Source organism: Cebus imitator, unplaced genomic scaffold (assembly GCF_001604975.1).
Source record: "Cebus imitator isolate Cc_AM_T3 unplaced genomic scaffold, Cebus_imitator-1.0 Scaffold9, whole genome shotgun sequence".
NCBI lineage: Eukaryota > Metazoa > Chordata > Mammalia > Primates > Cebidae > Cebus > Cebus imitator.
In genome coordinates this window covers 11021483-11030424 of record NW_016107324.1, presented here as the reverse complement: position 1 = coordinate 11030424, position 8942 = coordinate 11021483, and the positions used below count along the sequence as shown (strand labels likewise).

Below are 8942 nucleotides of genomic sequence, written 5' to 3'. Positions count from 1 at the left end.
AAGAGTGAAACTCCGTCTCAAAAAAAAAAAAAAAAAAAAAAAAAAAAAGCATTACCCCTAGTGGTTGAAAGCTTGGCATTTCCAGGGAGGAAGAGGTGGCAGCAGCCCTTTTGCAACTTTTAAACAGCCATGAGAATTCTGGCCCTTTGTCTTTAAGCATTATATTAAGCAGACTTCGACATTTCCCTTTCAGCATTTTATTCAACATTAGTAACCCGTTTTCCTTTTCTTGTCTCTGGGAAAACATAGACTACTATGCAAAAGCTCCCACCAAATACCGTGGCCTCTTTAATCATAGTTCCTGCCCACCACAAGCAGGTCAAATCCCTGAGCTACAGACCTGAATTGATAGATCTTCTATAGAAGCATAGATTGGGCATCCTTTGCTTGTCTCAAGCTTCTCTGCACTGCACCGTTTTGCTACAAACTGTGAGAATGACTCAGTCTCTTGACCCTCAAGTATGTGGCTTTGAGCATTTACCTTTCCTAAGTGAAAAGTGAACAGCTGAAAAGAGATCACTTGGTTTAGAAATACATTAAAGATGTATTTGGTGGTCAGGTCCAGTGGTCAGGTGGTGGATGAAGGTTGCAATTTTAAATAAATGGTTAGGGAGGGACTCATATTTAAGCTAAGACCTGAAGGAGGCAGGGGAACAACTCATGGAGATAGCTGGGGACAAGGCTTCCAGAAGAAGAAAAGCATGAGTGGAGATCCAATGGTGAAAGTCTGTCTGGGGTGTTCGAAGCAAGGAGAACAGGAGGAGGTATTTTCAGTAATCCAAGAGAGAGATGACAGTGGCTGGGACCAGGACAGGAGCAACTGAGGTGGCAAGAAGTGGTTAGATTCTGAATATATTTTAAAGGTAGACGGATCTGCTGGTGGATTAGATATGAAGTGTGAGAAAAAGAGAGGAGTCATGGATGAGTCCAAGTTTGTCAGCCTGAGCTACTGGAGGGATGGAATTACCTTATCTAAACAGAGGAAGACTCACAGAGAGGCAGGTGCTGGGAGAAAGATCAGAAGTTCAATTTGGTATGTGCCTAGCAGAGACATTGAATAGGCAGCTGAATACATGAGTGTAGACAAGTCAGGACTGGAGTTACGAGTTTGGGTTTCCATATACATAGAAATGAAAGCCACAAGACTGAATGAGATTCCCAAGAAAGAAAATACAGACAGAGTCTAAGAGAAAGAGCTAAAGACTGAGCATGCCAATGTGTAAAGACAGTAGGAACCAGCAAAGGAGATGGGAAAATAGCCATTGCAGAAAGAGGAAAGCCAGGCGAGAGGGGTTTTATGAAAACCAGAGGAAGAAAATGTTTTACAGGGGAAAAAAGGAATCCACTGTTGAACATTGCTGATGAGTCAAGTAAGAATGAGGGATATTTGCCTGGGATTTTGCAATGTAGGGAACATTAGTAACTGTAACAGGGGCAGTTTATGTAGAGAAGTGTGGGTAGAAGCCTGAATGAATGGGCTCAGGAGAGAATGGGATGAGAGAACTGCAGACAGGGAGGATAGATGACTATTTTGAGGGGTTTTGCTGCAGAAAGGGCAAGAATAGAGTAGTAGCTAGAGGTGAAAGTGAGGTCAAGAGAGAGTTTTTTTTTTCTTTTTAAAGTGGGTGAAATAATACCACATTTGCACACTAATGGAAATGTCTAATAGAGAGAAAAAATGATGCATCAGAGAAGGGAAGAATAGCTGGAGAAATTCTTTTCTCAGCCTGTCTCACAGAACCGAGGACATTCTAACCTATGCCAAAGTTTATTCTCATCCTATGCACAATGAAAAGCCAGCAATTCTGGTTCTGCAAATAGTTTCTGCAGGGGCAAAAGTGGAGAGTTCCCGAGGTCCTTTGGAAAGCCACATCCCTGTATCCTGGAGCGCAAGGGCAGGATGTGTGTGTGGACAAAGTGCTAACCCAAGTGTCTCAGCTTTGACTCGAAGATAAATTCTTCTGGGCGTTTGCACAAATCCCACCCAAGCAACCTTTCTGTACAATATAGCTTATAATAAGACCTTGCTAAAACAGATTTTATCATTTGTGATTATTAGAAGAGACAAAATCAAAGTTTCCCCTTTTACCTCAGAGACAATTGTTTCCATAGAAAATTAAGGCTGTTTACAAAATTATATGGGAAATTTTACTTAGATTTGTAAAAGGCTTCAGACATTATCTTTAGTGTGACTGCAAATAATAAATTCTAATTTAAGGAGATACCTGTGGTAAGCCTGTGCTTTCTGATACCAAAGCAAATTTTTTTCCTCCATTTCACGGAGGTTCTCTAGTAGGCAATGCTGTCTTAGCCTATTTTGAATTATTATATCGTAGTACTAGAAAACAAACTGCCTTTTCTATAAGAATATCCTATCAATCTGATTTTTAAATGAGAAAAAATTCTCTCCCTAGGCATGGTTTGGAGAAACTTTAAATGGTTGATACTTTCCTAAGCACTCCTTAAAAAAAGAAAACCAATTCAACAAGGACTTTCAGTATTTTCCACCAAATTACCCCTAATAGCAGAGGACAGCAAATACATGCTATGGAGAGTTATGAGGTGTGGCCAAAGTGGCCAAGGAAATTACAAAATTTCTTTGAAATCTCCTTTTTAAATATTAAAATTCCTATGAAATTTTCATTTTATATCATATTAATGCAATGTGTAAAAGACACATATTAAAATGTGTTTTAAATTATTTGGAGGGAAAAGTGTTTTACTTGTCTCACTAGTTCAATGAAGAAGCTGCTTTTCACTGATTCTGTCCATGTCAGAAAACTGGGCTGAACGGAAGGCAGCTAACACCAGATTCATCATTTAGGCAATTTCTCTTCTCTGTCTTGGAGAAGTTTTGAACTCAGTGACTCTACAACCCAGATCTACAAAAACATACTGATAAAATTGCAACAATTTTTCACTGCTTTATGTGCTATAAAAGGGTAAAACTAAGGAAATATTCTTAGAACACTGCTTGAGAGAAAGTTATGGTGTAATATTTTCAGGTTCCTATAATAGAAAGTTTCAATAGTTGGCTCATCCTACTTACAAGCAAAATAATCTACCTCATATGATGGGGTCTCTGATATGGTTACCCTCTCACTGTTTCAGGAACATTCATACAAGTTGGAATGTGGTATCTTTTTTGTCAGCACTTCTTTTAAAATGGTCTGAGACCACCTACTAAATCAGAACCTCTGGGTGTAGGGCACAAGAATTTGCATTTTAGCAAGCCTTCCAGGTGGTTCTGGTGCACATTACATGTTTAAATATTTTCTGGAAGAACATAAAATGAAAGAAATCAATTTCAGTGTACAAAGAATCAGAAGAGGCAATAGAGAAGAAAATCAGGGCAATTTTATGACTTTTTCCAGCAATGATTATCTGTTCAGGCAGAGAGTAAGTTCTTGCTGACGGTTGTAGTAGACAGGTTAGTTTCCTTCCCAGCATCTGTTGCCCCTTCTCCCTTCCAAAAGAATCTAATTTTCTTCATCCCTCTTTCATGCATCAGTGTGCCCCAAATGACTACCACCCTCCCAGTTCCAAAGGTAGTTCCGATAAATCCCATCCTAAACGCCAATGACTGCTCAGGAATGGGGAAGTAACCCAAGTGGCCAAAACAAAACGTGCTAGGAGTCCTGCTAAGGAGATTCTAGGGAAAGTTTCTGCTTCTACAAAAGAGCTACACAGAAAAAAGTAACACTAGGATATGATCCCAGGAACTGGTGCCTTCATCTTGCTATCAGCCTAAGGATAAACCAACAATAGGGAGGCAGAATGGAAAGATGGAAAAAAACTTGGTCATAAGGTTGTTGAATTTCCTTAACCACTAAACTCCCTATTGTGTGCAATAAGCATTCTTGGTTAAACTACTTTAAGTAAGGTTTCCATTACGTGCAACTGAAAGGAACCCAAATTATGCAGGGGTTATTCCGGGTTGATATATTAAAAATAAAAATTTGAATATGGCATGGCAAAGTGGGTTGTGACCACAGGAGGAAATGAGAACGAGGCCTGAATGGAAGTTTATTATACTCATAGGCCCCAGAGAGGGGTCACCACATACCACACAGATCCACAAGGGAATTGTCAAGTTTTGGTCATGTGGCAGAAGACAGGAGAGGGGGAGAGTTTAGTCATGAGTCTTTATTGGGGTTTCCTTGGGAAAGGCAAGGGCAGAGCAGAGTAAGTAGCTTGGGATTGGCTAATATGAATAATTCTGACCAGCTCTAGCCTATAGGAGTGGTCTGCAGCTGCCTGGTACATTGCCCTGGGATGGTTTAGAGCAGGGGAAATGTTGGTTTGGTGTCTGAGAGATAGATAAGGAGATGGTGGGGCTATGAACTTGGGATTGGTTGGTTTGTATATGAAAACCATGCTCCTAGCCAAGCCCTTTGCCATCTCTAAGAATTAGCAAGCCCTGGAAGGGACAGTCTTTCTCTGGCTAGCAAGATGTCAAAACATCATGAAATACAGAAAATAAAAAACACTATTAATACAATTGGATATTTTCAAAACAAATAATGGATTCCAGAGTGTTAGTAAAGGTTTCAACTGTATGGAGAGTCCATTTAAACCAGAGGAGTAGAGTTCTAGGGAGACATGATTGCCTGAGAAGCACATTTATCAGAGCTCGCCAAGCAAAAAGTGGGAGATGAGAGATGAAGACAGGGAAGATCAGAGGCATTTTGGCAAAGGGGAAAATGTGCAAAATCCCTGGGGCAGAAGAGTGCATTGCTCTGGGGTAGCCAGAGTGGAGGGAAGCTGGGGAAATTAGCATGAAACAGGCTGGAGCTGGGCAGGTGCATGGCCATGTGGGTCTGTGTAGTCCATTATAAGGATTTGGGACTTTGTTTTAGAGAAAAATGAGAATTCCACTGAAAGACTTGCAGAGATGGGGAGAAGAGGGGAACAGATTTCCATGCTGAGAGTTTAGTCTGGCTGCTGAGGATTGAGGAAGCTGTGGCAATGGTTCAGGTGAGAAATAATGGTAGGTTGGACTAGGATGGAGGCAGTGAGGATGAAAGAAATAAGTAGGTTGGTGATTAATTCATTCTAAGCTGAAGATATACATTTGGCAGATTTCCTATAGCTCATAATGAAATCATAGATGGTAAAGTGAGGGAAGGATCTAGTGAAGAATGGGAAAGAAATGGGGCCTTGTACTGAGCCCTAAGGAAGCCTAAGACTTTAGAGTCCTTTAGACTCCAGGGTTTGGTAAACTTATCCTGTTAAGGATCAGATAGTAAATATTTTAGGCTTTGCAGCCAAGAATCAAAATCAAAATATTATGTGGGTACTTATATAACAAAGTGTTGATATTCACTCTGGGTGGCTGGCAAGATATTAACTATTAAGAAAAGTTATAGATTGCAATCTCAAACCTTTCGGAAGGCCAAAAGGTTTTATTGAGGCATGCTGAAGGCAGCTGCCTCATTAACATTAGCATGGGAAAGAGAGAAGATCAAAGGCCTTCCAAGTTTAAGTCTGCTTATCCCACATCCCTTTGTCTCCACTCTGTTTACTCATGTAAATTTTGTGCTGGGTGGGGAAGATCAAAGGGGATTTACCTGTTAATAGTATTTACTCTGGGCCTCAGAACCTAAAGCTTTTATCAGTTATAAAACCATTCTCTTAACTATGTTAATTATCCACAAGCATGTTAACTTAGAACCTCTGTTGTAACATCTATGGAATAAAAGTGTGGATTGATTCATACGCACTTGGTGGATTGGTTGCATTTTGCTCTCTGAAAGCAGCCAACGGCCATCCCTAGCTCACATGTATCACTGTAATTGTGTGAGAGTGCATTCATTCATCCCTTGTTTTGAGTCAGGGTCTGCAGGCCAGACTTCCACAGCTCAACTAAGAGGAAAAAAAAGCCATTAAGCTTTTATTGACAAAATTCAAAATATAATAAAAATTGAGAACAACCTTTTTTTATAATATAGTTCTATCAATGAGAAAAATGAAATTTTCTTTTGGGGGAATAATATTTTTGCTTGATTGGTGTTCATAGTGTTCCTTATTACCAAAATAAATTGCAAATGTTCATCTATTAATGTGATGAGGTTTTTACATCTTTCTATATTTAAATGCCTTTTCACACAGACACGTACTGCCAAATGCTGATATCAATTCAGGGACATATAATTTAAACTGAACATATTCATTGCTTAGAAAGGTAATTATAGAATTCTATTAGATTCTTGTTTTGATAGTCGGTTTTTAGCATGCTGTTGCCGATAAATCACTTTTTCTTTTTTTGTTTTTGTTTTTTTTTTGAGACAGAGTTGCACTCTGTTGCACTGCATATAGTGCAGTGGCGCCATCTCGGCTTACTGTAACCTCTGCCTTCCAGATTCCAGCAATTCTCCTGCCTCAGCCTCCTAAGTAGGCATGTGCGACCACTCCTGGCTAATTTTTGTATTTTTTTAGTAGGGACAGGTTTTACCGTATTGGATAGGCTGGTCTTGAACTCCTGACCTTGTGATCTGCTCACTGCAGGCTCCCAAAGTGCTGATATTACAGGTGAGAGCCATTGCACCTAGCCTACACTTTCTTTTTTTTAATTTTAAAACAATTTTTTTAATTATTTAAAATTTTTACAGTTAAAAATATGGAAGCCTTCATGAATTTGCATGTCACCCTTGCACAGGAGCCATGCTAATCTTCTCTGTATCTTTCCAATTTTAGTACATGTGCTGCCAAAGCAAGCACCAATAAATCACTTTCCTAAACTGCACATTTAAATGTACTTTGAAATTTCCTTTGTTCTTGCATTGAATTCAGAAAAACACTGCTGGAATGGTCATTTGAGCTCAGAAAATGTATCTGTTGCAGTTGGAGAATGGAGATCTTGCTTTTTGTTTTCAGTTTTGACAGCATGGGAAGTACATAAAGTAATTTGATATCATTTATGATTGAGATGAGTCATCTAAATGACTTTACTATAAGTTTGGAATATAAGCACTGTTTTGCCTCATAATTTTAGATTGAATTTATAAAGAAACATTATCAAGTCTATAGCAAAAGCTAATTCCAAAGTAATTAACAGTGGTTGTGGGCAGTTCTTTTATTTGGAAAAACCTTCAATCCCAGTCCCAAGCTGAAAAGGTTGCAATAAAATCTTACCATTGCTGAACCATTGATTGCTGGGTAGGAGGGCAAGTCAGGATATTCACACAATTCTTCAGTTCCCACTTAAGACTCAGTACTGATTCCTTGAACAATCCACAACTGAGCAGAATCAGTAACCTGTGTTGATTCACCAAGACCCAAGGAAAACCACTCCATATCATTTGCGTTGACTACTGTTGCTCCCATTGTCCTCAGTTTAGAGAGCAACGCTGCATGCCAAAGGCTAATACTAATTTTAAGCAGTTTGTTGGTCACATTTCTTCAGCAACCAAACATCATTTGATTAGCCATTAGTAGATGGCTTTCTTGATTAGCTAACAAATGAGCCAGTTAGGTTACTTATCTACAAAAACGTGGAAGACTTTTTTTTCCATTTTTTATTTTTGTGAAGACATTCTGCTGTAATGAGATACTTCATTTAAAATTTTCCATTTTTTTCTGATTATTGCTTTCCTGTGAGTTGGAAATCTTGTGATGAGTGCTTCTGGTAATGTCAACATGAATTGTATTCTTTCAGCACAGCTATAATGTCATTGTACAATAAACACAATATTTTGCCATCTAATTTAATCAGAATAATCCACACACCACTGTACCTTAGAAGTATGACAGTGACATTTACTTTTCTTTCCCTGTTTTGACATGATGCATACAGACTGGTAATAACAAAATAAAATTCCATAGGTACAGTGACACATGAGACACTTGAAACGCTGTCAAGTGATAACTGTGTCACTGTGATTTGTGGCGTGCCAAGCCACATTGCGAAGCAGTGACAGCACCCTATAGTGTCTCTATCACAGCTACTCAATCTGCCATTGGAGCACAGAAGCAGTCATGGACAATATGCAAATGAATAAATGTGGCTGTGTTCCAAACAAACATTATTCATGGACACTGAAATTTGAACTTCATGTCATTTTCATCCATTATGAAATGCTATTTTTCTTTTAATTTGTTTGAACGATTAGAATATGTAAAAAAGCAAAAATATATATATTTTTTAGCTTGAAGAACCTGTTAAAAACAGATGGAAGTCCAGATTTAGCCTGCAGGCCATAATTTGGTGAATGGAAGTTTGTTTCAAGATAAAGCCTAGAAAACAGCCACTGGGCCGGGCACTGTGGCTCACACCTGTAATCCCAGCATTTTGGGAGGCAGATCATCTGAGGTCAGGAGTTTGCCTGACCAACATGGTGAAAACCCATCTCCATTAAAAATGCAAAAAATTAGCGAGGCATGGTGGCATGTGCCTGTAATCCCAGCTACTCGGGAGGCTGAGGCAGCAGAATCGCTTGAACCCTGGGTCGACAGAAGCGGCAGTGAGCCAAGATTACGCCACTGTACTCTAGGCTGAGCTACAAGAGTGAGACTCCCTCTCAAAAAAACAAAACCAGCCATTACAACTCTCATTTCTTTGTTGAACTCAGAAGAAGCAGATGGACAATGGGAGAAAAACTGCAGATATAAGTGGATTGAGTAGTGAATGGAAGGTGAGAGAACAAATAAGGAAAGTACAAGCAAACTTTTTTCAAAATATGGCTCTAAAAAGAAGGAAAGAAATGATGTGATTTAAGAGAATATTTTTGGTTAAAATAGGTGCAACTTGAACATGGGCACTTAACCTCCATTTCTTCTTTCTTTTTTAATAAGGAAAAGAATACCTATCTTGATGTTTCTTAGAAAAGTCAAATGAGATAAAGTATGTTTTAAAGGCACCAGCATGATGACTAGCATATAGTAGGTTCCCATGTAGCTTTGTTATTTAGTTCTTGATTTTTTTTTTTTTTTTTTTTTTTTTT

General features: G+C 38.9%; 1 non-coding gene across 1 annotated transcript; it reads right to left on the bottom strand.

Moving 5' to 3' along the window:
• Positions 1 to 6613: 6613 nt before the first annotated feature.
• LOC119473885 lies at positions 6614 to 6720 on the bottom strand. Its single transcript, XR_005203138.1, has one exon. It is a non-coding gene; the product is annotated as a U6 spliceosomal RNA (small nuclear RNA).
• Between the last annotated feature and the right edge of the window lie 2222 nt (positions 6721 to 8942).